At 46.2% G+C, this 13,036-nt stretch overlaps 1 protein-coding gene and 1 long non-coding RNA gene across 5 annotated transcripts in view; one reads left to right on the forward strand and one right to left on the reverse strand.

Annotated features, from left to right (window-relative positions):
• Positions 1–13,036, reverse strand: part of LOC118505510 (connectin-like) — an 82,311-nt gene that overhangs the window by 59,069 nt on the left and 10,206 nt on the right. The window lies entirely within an intron of this gene.
• LOC118505527 lies at positions 5,326–6,031 on the forward strand. The gene is made up of 2 exons (XR_004905430.1): positions 5,326–5,584; positions 5,657–6,031. It is a non-coding gene; the product is annotated as an uncharacterized LOC118505527 (long non-coding RNA).

Below are 13,036 nucleotides of genomic sequence, written 5' to 3' on the forward strand. Positions count from 1 at the left end.
AGGACTGGATCATATAATGTTTCTTGAACCTTGAATGTCCCTTTCAGTACAATCTAAGGCACAAGTCAAGCATGCAAGACGAAGACTTAATAATCGCTGGAAAAAAGATGCTGTAGATAAGGTTCAGAAGATCGTAATCAGAATCGTTTGACTAGCATTTATCTGTTATAATAATAATTTGAGCTTCAGACAACACATCACCAGCCATTGTCCGTAGATCTACCAACAACCGTCGATGTTGAATTTGCTTCACAAAAACAAGAAGAATTAGATTAATTTCTTGCCCACAAATAATCCGTGTTCAGACGCTTCTGTGACAAACTTTACAAAACTCCCAAAGTCCTTACGATTGGTGACACATCATGTTAAGGGTACCGAAAGACCAAGGACTTCTCAATCGACCATTTTTATATCGTCAGATATTTAGGCCATAATAAGCACTTAAGCAAAATTTCTACTTTAATTCCCTCATCTATACCTCATCTTTGTCTCATTCCTTTGTTCCGAGCCATTTTTATTCTTAGCTCCTTATAATCTAACATAACAACCATCAACATACGCTCCGATCAGGAGCTAGGAGTCGACCAAAGCCGAAAGGGCAAATTGTTTTTAACGCTACCCTGCGTCACCTAACCGTCGCCCATCGAAGGGTAAGCCCATATTAATGTCGATATGCTATCCGTGTTACGCATCTGAATATCCATGTGGTTCAGGCAAAAAGGACAAGCTGCTGGTCAGATGATGACACGAGCTGCAAAAGAAAGGCTCAACCGCTCCCACGTATACGAGCACACACACACATGAAAGGCAACACGATATACAGCACAGGGTGGATGGTGGCAGTGCACAAGGAAAAACCAACATCGAAACCTGTTGGATTTCATACGAATTCATACCATCTCTTTTAGGGTTTTCTGGCAGCACTGCCATTACATTGCGTTTGACGTTTCGAATGTCATTTTGCGGTATGTGTTAGTTCTGTCGCGCCAAAACTCTCCATAGGAAAGGTACAATAAAAGGCAGTTCCGATTGTACGCATAAACCAGCAGAGTGTTTTTCGTCAGAGCTTTTTCCGAAATTACAACAGGTTATGGGCCCAGTATTTGCCCAGCAGAGTGAAGAACGAAAAGTAAAGTTTTGCTGGAATAGAAAGGACAGTTCCCATGATGGGCCAGGACGGCATTAATTTCGACAAGTTGGACGGGCGGTCTAACTTCTCGACATGGGAGAAGAAAATGGCTGCATTTTTACGTACAAGAGATTTGTACAAGTGCGTTCTTCCAGCACCACAGACGGAAACAGACGAAGATAAGCTGTCGCGAGCTGCAGGATGGATCTTCCTTGCGTGTGAAGACCATATTACGCATCATTTCGGAAAGGATGACTCGCCGCTGCAAATATGGGAAGCGCTTCGAAAAACTTTTGCAGAAACCGGTCAAGGGCTACACCTACAGGCGGTGATGACACTTTCGCACACATACAGGGCCGATTGTGTTTCGAACGATGAATATGTGGGGCGAATGATGGAAGCCTGGAGACGCTGTACCGAAGTGGGCATTAAGTTTGAAGACAATATTGTGGCGTTGTTTATGATCGGAAATTTGGGACCGCAATACGAAGCTTTTCGGCAGAGCCTTATTGGAAGTGGCCAAACCATCACGGTAGATCGAGTAAAGGCAGGGCTTTTGGAATTGACTCCTCTCCAAAGCCAAGTTCCAGACACAGCATACTACAGTGGACCGCGACCGCATAAAGAACAATCACAAAAATACAAATCCCACATAAAGTGCCATAAATGTGGAAAAATGGGACACTATAAGAACAAGTGTCGAGGTGTTAGTGATAGATCGGGAGGTAGCAGCGGTATTAGTGGTAGTGTCAGTGGTGCAGACGCGAACAAAACAGCAGAAGCAAAGTACGCAAGCGCATTGTCTGCTAGTTTCGCAGAAATGTCCGGTGGATGGTACCTGGATAGCGGAGCATCTTGCCACATGACGTCGAGACGCGACATTCTCAGTGACTTTCGTGCTTCGGAGAAGCAAACAATCACTGTTGCCGACGACAGGAAGCTAAAGGTGGAAGGTTGTGGATCAGCCGTCGTAACGATTGGTGGGAAACAATTGCTTCTTAGAAACGTTTTGTTTGTTCCTCAACTTAAAGCTAATTTGATTTCGCTTGATGTGGCATCGCGCATGGGCCATCGGATTATTATTGAAAATGGCGTTTTGAAAGTGATCAAAAACAGTTGTGGATCCGTCCTGATTGAGACGCCGTCGAGTGGAGGTGTTTTCAAAATAGAAGCAAAGCACGTGAAATGTTTGCTTGTTAAGGACGACGGAGTAATCGAATGGCACAGGAAGATGGGTCACATGAGCTACCAAGGTTTGAATAACCTTAAGAAAGTGTGTAGTGACGTTCAATTCGAGGGTACGCAGGAAGACATTCGTGGTTGCATCAGCTGTGCTGAAGGAAAGCAGACCAGAGCGCCGTTTCGCAAGAAAGATGCCATCATCAAAACAACGAGGATTTTGGACCTAGTGCACACTGACGTTTGCGGACCAATGAGCACATCATTAGGTGGATCCAGGTATTTTGTTGTTTTTATTGACGATTTTTCTCGAAAAGTATTTGTTTACTTCTTGAAGGAAAAATCAGCAGTGGTTGAGACGTTCCGCAGGTTTAAGGCGGAAGTAGAAAACCAAACAGGCGTACATATAAAGCGGCTTCGATCGGACAACGGCACAGAGTTCGTGAACAAAGAAATGTTGGAGATTTGTCAGGCATCCGGAATCATCCACGAGAAGGCTCCGCCATACACACCAGAGCTGAACGGTGTATCTGAGCGGATGAATCGGACATTAATTGAACGAGCACGTTGCATGATATCGGATGGTAATCTTGATCGAGCACTTTGGGCTGAGGCTGTACAACACGCGGCGTTCATTGTAAACAGATCGGTGAATCGTTCCCTAGGAAATCGGTGTCCGGAAGAAATTTGGACGGGAGAGAAACCAGACCTCGCATCACTGAAGATTTTCGGAAATCCGGCAATGGTTCTTTTGCCCAAAGTAATGCGTAGAAAATGGGACCCGAAAGCAGTGGAAATGCAGTTCGTAGGTTATTCCGATAAAGTATTTCGATTCTATTGGCCGAAGACCAAACGAGTATACACCAGTAGGGATGCAACGTTTCTGCCTCAAACACCTATGAAGACTGGTTCTTTGTTTAAAGTAGATGAGGACGATGATGTTGAAAGTGGAACAACTTCAGTTGGGGCATGTAGTCGTAGAAAAACTGGAACAAAGACAGATTCCGTAATCAAGACCGAAACAGTAAATCAGCTTGATTCTTCTTGTGATGAGGAATATGAAGATGCCGAAGGCGCTGATAATCACGATTGCGGTGAAAATAGGATTGAAGATCAACCTATCTTAAGACGATCGCAGCGGACAGCTCGTCCTATCGTACGCGAAGATTTCGTCTCCTATTTCGCTAGAGATTGTAGCCCAGAGGATCCAAAAGATCGTGAAGATGCATTGAAGACGCATGATGCTCGATTCTGGGAAAGGGCAATGCAAGAAGAGTTGTCTTCATTTGAAAGCAATCAGAGCTGGACATTAGTGGATCTTCCACCGGGTCGTAAAGCCATAAGAACGAAATGGGTGTTTAAGAGAAAGCGCGCAGAAGACGGTAGCGTTTTGCGACATAAAGCGCGCCTGGTCGCCAAGGGATGTAGTCAAAAGTACGGCGTTGATTATGCTGAAACCTTTTCACCAGTTGTGCGTTATGGCTCGCTACGGTTATTGATCGCTATGGCTGCCCAAAAGGGTATGAATATTGACCAGATGGACGCAGTTACCGCGTACCTTCAAGGAAGGTTGAAGGAGGAAATCTACGTAATGCAGCCGGAAGGGTTCGAAGATGGCACGGGCAGAGTTTGCAAGCTGAACAAGGCAATGTATGGCCTTAAACAAAGCGGACGTTGCTGGAACAAATGCCTAGATGAAGCATTATTATCATTCGACCTAAGAAGATCTGCCGAAGACCCTTGCGTCTATTACAATACCGACAGTAGTTTGGTAGTTGCTATATATGTCGATGATATACTGATATTTTGGTCTGACGTAAAAGTACGTGATGAGCTCAAGGCTAAACTGTCGGAAACTTTCTTAATGAAAGATTTGGGTCGAGCTCGTACATGTGTAGGTATGACAATAACCTATGGTGACGATATGATCAGCATCGATCAGACCAAATACGCAACAGAGATAGTCCATCGCTTTGGCATGCAAGATTGTAAGCCAGTGTCTTCGCCGTGTGATGTTTCACACAAGTTAGCCGCAGCATCTGGAGATACTAATGATAACGTGCCGTATCGTGAAGCTGTTGGAGCTTTACTTTACCTGGTACAGGGTACCAGACCGGATTTGGCCTTTGCAGTCAGTAATGTTAGCCGCTACAACGATCGCCATGATAGTACACATTGGATTGCGGTGAAGAGAATTTTGAGATATCTCAAAGGGACCGTTGATTATAAGATCAGTTATCGTCGTGGATCGGGTGAATACATCAGCGGCTACGTCGACGCAGATTGGGCCAGCGAACGAGACGATTGCAGATCGTATTCTGGTTACGTCTTCAAGTTAGCAGAGGGAGCTGTGTCGTGGTCGTGTAAACGGCAGGCATCGGTCGCGGTTTCCAGCACTGAAGCGGAGTACATCGCAATGACTCATGCAACCAAGGAGGCGATTTGGTTGCTTCGCTTTATGAACCAATTCAAAAAGCAGAAGAGGATTGAGTTGTACTGTGACAATCAGAGTGCGATGGTAATGGCTAGTAGAGAAGCGTATAGTTCCCGTGCTAAGCACATTGATGTAAGCTATCATTTCATTCGTGAGCATGTATGTAGCGGTTTATTACATCTTCAATACGTTCCATCAGCAAATAATATCGCAGACGGGTTAACGAAGGGTGTGAACGGAATTAAAATGAAGTTTTGTGTAGAAGGATTCGGGATGTACGCTTCCTAGTGGATAAGGGACAGAAATGGTATGATCCGAGTTGGGGTGTTGGATTTCATACGAATTCATACCATCTCTTTTAGGGTTTTCTGGCAGCACTGCCATTACATTGCGTTTGACGTTTCGAATGTCATTTTGCGGTATGTGTTAGTTCTGTCGCGCCAAAACTCTCCATAGGAAAGGTACAATAAAAGGCAGTTCCGATTGTACGCATAAACCAGCAGAGTGTTTTTCGTCAGAGCTTTTTCCGAAATTACAACAAAACCAAACCAATCCAAACCGACACCGAGCAGCAGGATGTGTTCACCAGGACTTCCCAGGATTCAATCGTTCAAACAAAACCCCAATCTTGAGCCGGGTCTACGTTGGCCTTTGACTGTTTGACCGGAACACATTTCCCTTGCCCTTTTTTCCTCTTCTTCTTCTCGATCGGATGTGCTGCGGGTGTGTGCGAAGGCCCGGACGGCAGTGGGCGAAGATGAAGAGAAGATCCATTCCTTTCCTGACCTTACCACGGCTAAGTGTGGCGTATGGGGGGGCTTTGAGCGCTTCGGGCTCAAATGGTTCGTTTCATTTCGTCACCAATGAATTTTCCGCCCATGAAAACCAAGTAAGGGTTGTTTTCTCTTTTGCAGGTTCCCCGGCATTTTGCTTTGGTTTTGGGGTGCTTATGCTGCTTAATCCCTCTTCTTTCCTTCGCTCGAAGTTCTTTCCACCTCGAACAAACCGGCACTCCTGTGGTAAGCTTACGGATCATGTTTTTCTTACGGATTCGGTACCGTTTGGACAGCGGGCAAAGCGGGTCAAGGGCAAAAGGAGCTGGTTTACGGGTGGGGATGGTTTGTCCCCCACTACGGAAAAGGATTGTCACTGGGTCAGCCTGGAATGTGATACGTCTCCGTGTTCTGGCAAACGAGGGCGAAAGGACAAAAAATAACCAAGCATCGTCAAACAGTGGTGCTGTTTGCATTCATTCGGATTGCTTTTTAAATAAATGGTTGTTTGGCAGATTTGTTGGGTGCTTTCGGTGCTGCTGATGAAAGTGATAGCCACGATTCCTGGACGGACACTGGTGAGGATGTGTAGGTTTCATAGGAACATAGGAGTCCTCCTTTTTTCAAATGGGGGTTTCAATCGGCGAAGGTAAAAGGAAACAAGCTGACGATGATGTGTGGCATTTCCGGGGATAAATGGCAGGAAGAAGCAAAGCTTTATTTGAACACATCATTTTGAAGGTAATGTAAATAGCAAAAGTTCTTGTTTGTCACATCATTCGGTTCGTGTCCCCAAGTAAAATGATCCAACATTATCAGCATCATTACAGTATCAGTCGGCGTTGTTCAGCGCATTAAAGCGTCATAACGATGGCAACTGCACATAATAGCTCACCAGTGCCGGAGGAACTCTTTTTTAAGCTCCATTTTTTTTAAGCTCCATCATCAATAATCCACCGGCTGCACATTTATCATGAAGTAAACTATAAACCTCTCCCGGCACTGTTCCAGGCAAGCATTTATTCACAGCACGGAAAATGTGAATGTGCAATCCAATAAAACCCCTTTCGACAGGGACGTAAAGCCGGACCGAAACTGCATCACGAGGGCTGTAATTCAATTCTCGATCTTCTCGAGCCCGTTCCTGTCCGTTTCCAGCCCTGCCAGCAGTGCAGAGACGCAAATACGCTGGTGGTGCTTTATTTTTTGTCAAACCGTTGCACGTTCGTGACGGTTTGATGTGATGAAAATTGCAGCGACAATCATTTCAATCATCATACAATTTATTGAATCATTTTCCGGAAAGAAGAAATCCATCCAATTATCCGTACGAAAGAGGCCGGAGCGAAATGGCCGATCGAAACCGGGGATAGGCAGATGCGAGCAAACAACGACAGCACCAACAGCAGTGTCAAGAAGAGGGTGTGTGTGTGTGTGTGTGAGTGTGAGAGGGAATGAACAGGGTTTAAACATTCCCGGCCAAGTGCCATCAACCATGGTTGGGGTTTGGGCAATGGCATAAACGCGTCCGATATATTGTTGATTGAGTTCGGGAGAAGGAAACGGGTGGAAGGTATGGGGCACAAGGGTGTGAGGAAATCAATCAATGCCACATCACACTGACACACACACACATACACATGCGTTCGCAGCACAGCACACAGTGTGCTGAAGCGGACGGTGGCTGAAGATGCTCCAAATTGCAATTCCGACATCCATCTTGCCGGGCTGGCGCCACAAGACGAACTTCAGGTCCTGCTGTGGGCTGTTCGGACAAGTTTCTATTTTAAAATCGATTAACCCATAAAACACTTAATCCAATTGATTCCGGTTGTTTGCGCGAGACCTCTTCACCCAAACGGGCGTCAACGTGATGGCAGCCGTTTTCACTAAGAGACTCTAGAGCGATGGTGCGAACTTTCTTCTTTTTTTTTCAGCGTTGATAGCATGATGAGGCTGTGGTCTGTCCATTCCTAGGGATATTTGTAAAATTTTATAAATAATTTAAAAAAATATTTCTTTTCACTTGGGACGGCCGTATTGCTGTTCCGACAGATCTTATTGTTAAATAATTGCTATTCGAAGGATTTTAATTTTGACAAATAGAGCGAAGTTTTCAGGAATGTTGCTTAAAAGCCCTCAATTTCTTACTACTCTTACTTTTCCAAGCGTTTAATAATAAACAGGCGCTCCTGGCACCAAACGATCGTGCTAGACCACAGTCTCACCGGAACCTGTGTGGGATTTTCTTCCGCCCGCTTGTAAGTGTGACCGTAGGCGATGAACCATGACCATGACGATGATGATGGCGTTAAAAACCATTCCCGCTGTTAAGACACCATTTCGTTCTCACAAGAATGTTTGCCCTGGGGCTACATCACCCGCACCAAGGGACAGCGGTTTTATTTTCTTCCTTCATTCCACCTTTTATCTTCTCTCACACACACACACACACAGCCACACCTTTGGAACCATTTACAGCGGGGCCGTTTTACACACCGTACGCAATACGCAGGGAACGAAACCACAGCACGGGATCGAATCGAAACACTGCATAGCGTTCCTCCCAAAATCTAAAAAATACATTATCGCATTTGATCCGTTTTAGTGGTTTTTCTGCTTCTGGGTGCCATTTCTAAATTGCGTGCGTGCGCTGTGTGTGTGTGTGCGTTGGGAAAGCAACGAGAGAGAGAGAGTGAGGGATGGAGTGAGATGGGAAACATTTACAGCCTGAGCTTTGCACTTTGTCCGTGTGTCCTAAAATGTGGTCAAAATGTCAAGCGAATGGTGTCGGCCTTGCCCGGAAGCGAAATACGACACGCGCTGGGAATTGAAAAACGTTTCCCATGACGATCATTGACAAAATCTACACACACACACGCCCCAAAAATACACACACTCGGGCAGCGCAAACGTAAAGAAGGGCAGGGCCCCAGGATGACAGATTTCCGCTAAAAGTCCCATCAGCGGACAGTTGAGCCAGTGCGACTGTTTGACAATAAATCGATTAATTTTAGACCGGCTTTTTTGTGAGAGCACCAAAGTCAATCCCGGATTGTTGAATTTAGGATGGAAGGAAAAGCTTTTTCTGCACACACACGCACACTGATCCGCTTATGAGTGTTTGTAAAGCGATGGGTTTGGTCGAGAGGACCGAAGATATTACAGACAAGACGGGACGGGCAGAGAAATAAGTCGCGATTTCGTTACGCAAGCAGCAAACAACCGGGTCACGATAATCGTCTGTACGTGATAAGCTTCCCAAAAAACAAGTGTCGGGAAAGATAAAATTTTCACATTTCCACCCTTAGCTCTATCGCCAACGTTGAACCCTCCGTCCCGGTACATATCACTTTTCAATTGCAATCTACTTAACAACGTCTGCCTGCCGTCGATGCAGCGTCGCACCACCGATTGCAACATGCAATCTAATGCATCGGTGCGCATCGGATGCACGCGCTGCAGTCAGCGGCGGGTTGGTCTTAAGTGGGCGACACTTGCTCGACAAACGACGCATGGATTTCGCAATATCACCACCACCAACATCGAATCGGCGCCGGCATGTATGCAAGCTGTTAGCATTACCGGTCTTTCAATCGTTTTATTTGCCATCCTTTACTTCCCACAGTTGCTCGCACAGGATGCAGCCGGTGCAACAATAGGGTGGGTGAGTAGGGAGGGGAGGGATAGAGAAAGAAGAGCAAGAAGGCAACAACAAAAAAGAATGCTGAATGCAATCATCAATGATTCTTAGAGCAGTGTGAAAACGAGCGTACCGTGGAGTGGCACCAGAGAAATGGAGCACATACCGACACACAGAAAAAACTCCCCGGTACGACCCTTACCAATATGGTGCACGGGAAGCGGCAAAAAGGGAGGCCCACTTTTTCGTATCGTGCACCCAGGGATGCACCAACTCGAATGCGTGCCAAGCGTGAGTAAATAATGAAGCAATAGACTATTGCTTGTCCCGCGGACTCCCGCTACCTCCGGGGAACGCTCTGGGGCGCGGGATCGAATGAAACGATTGCAGTCCCGGTACGAAATTTGGAGACCCTCTAATGGGACCGATCTCTTTTTCCTTCTCTATCACCCTCACTCTCGCTCTCGAGTGACCTCCAGAGACAGCAATTCAGCGCACGACCCGGTGCATTCACTGCACGTCGCCAACGGTGTGTGAGGATGAGAAGGCCTTGCAGGGAGGTAAAGCGGAACATAACAAATGGAAAGCTAACGGTTCTGGCATGTATGCAAATGCGTTTTCTCCGGATGGTGAATCTTGGTGTCGGAAACGGGGTCATACCGGGCGGTCGGTGGCAAAAAGGTCGGACCCGGGTAGACATTAATTGAGGAGAATTTGCTACGGGCCTCCGGTGATGTGTTGGAGGGGACGGTGTGTGGAAGGGAGTGGAAAGGATTGGGTGGGAAGAAGGGGAAAGTTCCATGAAAAAGGATACTCTTCTCGAGGGACCCATTAGGCGAGCGTGCATCGTGCCGTGGTGTGTTTGTACTGCACTGGATCCTGCGGAATGCAAATGCCATCATACGGTGCAGCAACATTCACCACATTTGGAGGAGCACTCGTTACACACACACATATAAAAAATACAGCCCCCCCACTGGCGAGGACTGTGGAAAAGGAGGTATGCCAACGGGGACGCATTGCACACTTACAGAGTGATGAGCTGGGCGTTACGAGAAACAGAATATCAACGCATCACAAGACATAGTCACCCGGCACTGTCCCCAGCACGCTTGCGTGCGTGTGTGTGTGGAATGCTTCCGCTTTGGTCCTTACAGATGGTCGAGTAACGAGAGACTGCAAGTAACCGAAAAATCCTACCCGGCCCGGTCACAGACAGATGCATCATAAAGCGTGCTACCAGAACTCAAGATATCACATTCAACGGTTCGTGCGGTTTCGGACGTACACCTTGTCGACATGATACGGTTGTACAACATTCGGTAGGTATCCTTCGGTTTTTGGGAGCCTGGATTGAAATGTTGACTTATTTTGACAACGCCCGTTTGGGGTGAGCGTCGGCGAACAGTGCGAGAGTGGAGATCCGACGACACAACACTGTTCCAATTCCTGTAGGCTGATGAAGGGTTAGTTTAGCTGATATTGTTTATCTTCCGTTAGCAAACTTCAATCGGTTGAATCCGGGATGTAGTTGTTGGTTGGTTCTTCGGGCCGGAAACGATCTTTTGTAGTTTCGGTGTAGTGTATATGACTCTTTCTGAGAGAGGCGTAAGCCGGATTGTGGAAGTCATTTGTGTCGTACAGAAAGAGGGTTAGATTCTGAGCGTTGCTGTGCTCATTGTTAGAATACTTAGCTTGGCAATGTCCGAATGCTTCCAAGAATAAGGATTTCCTAACGAGTTTCAAGGTATCTTGATGGTAAATAGTTCTCCAGAAACAAAAAACTGTTAATCAAAAAAATAAACTTTTACAGGTATATTTACAAACATTATGTTTGGACAATGACCATGCCGAAATTTTGCTCGTCGATATAAGCGTCCGAATTGCGGTCTTTAGCATATGCGCCTGATGGTTTGCAATTCAGTTACTCCCTATCACTTATTTTCAAACAGGTTTTGTTATTAAATGCATTGCTTTGCATACCTTAAGGGGTGATTTGTTAGACCAGATGAGGGATGACTCTTTATAGTGATAGTCTAAAAAGGTACGCTTTTTTATGTTTTGATTAAATCCTACGATAAAAAGACGTTTAATTTTTGGTTGAAATTCAAACTCTGTCTCGTTTTCCCTGCAATTAAATCCCAAACGAATTAATTGAAAATATAACAACTTCAAAACCAAAAAAATAACATATCTTGATTGCTTAATCCGAACTTTTGTCGTTAATCCAGGAATCGCTGCTCGCCTTCAAAGTAATAAACCAACGAGTAGAGCCACCAGAAATCTGAACCATACTTTACGACCAACTAATCAAGACACCGAAACGGATTTGCGTGTGCGTGCGTGTGTGTGTGCGTGTTTGAGTGGGCCTGGTGTGTTAGCTTACTGGCGTGCTGGTTCGCAATTAAACAATATGCCCGTACCCTTACGACCGGCAACATGATGAGCAAAAGGATGAGAGGCTGTTACTAAAAATGGAATGTTGTTTCTCATGGGCTCTGTAACTGATCCTGATCCGTCGAAATGTGTGTTCTTCTTCTCGAGACGCAATCCTCAAACATGCAACCACCCTCGTTCGAGACAAGAAACTTCGCCCACCCCAATACAAACCCGAAAACCCTTAACACTGCCACAAATTCCTTGCCCAAACAAGACCCTTCAGAAGGATATTTTCTTAGGCAAAGGATAAAACGTTGTCACACAGCGCTAATGTTCACACATTCAACTTCTGCTCCCGCGCCCTCTCCCACGACCACTCCACCACCACCATCAACCGCAGACCACTCATCACCGCTTCTGCCAGGCGACCGTACACGCAGGCACACAGTTTATAAATCATCTTAGCCCGCGTGACGGAAAATTGCTTTGCCGCAAACTCGAATTCAGGCCTCGCTAGTATGAGAGAGCGTGTCTGAGTGTGTGAGTGTGTGTGAGCACCTTCCCGTTCGCTTTACTGGTGGAAGGTACCGGTGAGGTTTGTGTGGATGTTTGTGGGTTTACAGCAAACATATTTCAATTTCATCATCCACATAATACGATTTCCACATCACCGAATACAACCGAAAACACAACCACCACCATCGCACGGCCCCTGGAACATGAACCGAAACCGGGCCGGTAGAATTTGATTCCACGTTTCGTGGAGTTCGGCAAGATCTAATCGCCAAGACGTACGGGGAGGCTTTTCAAGGAAGGCACTGTTGCTGTTTCTTTTCTCCCCCTTTTTGTTTATTGTTTTCCCTCCAAGGACGACATCTCAACCTCTTCCTTTTTTAAAGAAACCATGCTATAGAAGGACTCTAATTCTTTGGTAAAAATAAAAACGCTTCACTTGATGGGCCGGCACAACCGGGCGACGGTGAGGTAATGGAAGCGTTTTCGCGGAAAAACGCCACGGAACACACAAATTATCAGCTTCCGTGTGCCTGGAAAACAAGCCCCCGGGGCATGGTTGGAAGGCGAAGCAGAAACAAATAGCCATCGAGCTCGAAGGCTCGATGGTTTGATGGTGTACATCGCAGTGACGTCCCTGATGATTGCGATCGGGCCTAGGCTGGTGCTCCGTAAATAAACATCCATAGAAACATGGGGCACAATCCGGGACGCAGAAAGCTTCGCAAAACAGTGCACGAGATTGAAATTTTGGTCGTAAGCAAACCGAACCAAACGTGAGCCGAAGAAGGCCAGCAGCGCCTGAGATGTATGCACACCGCAACGCTCACATCCATCCGTACTTGAGCTTGTTTCGACGAATAGCGAATGGGACAAAATGGTGGGGATTGGCTACAAAAAAAAAAAAACACACACACACACATACAGCTCCGTGAGCGATCGAGCAATCGAAGCAAAATCAACATCTACCGCGCAACGAGAAGACA

Source organism: Anopheles stephensi, chromosome 2, assembly GCF_013141755.1.
Source record: "Anopheles stephensi strain Indian chromosome 2, UCI_ANSTEP_V1.0, whole genome shotgun sequence".
Lineage (NCBI taxonomy): Eukaryota > Metazoa > Arthropoda > Insecta > Diptera > Culicidae > Anopheles > Anopheles stephensi.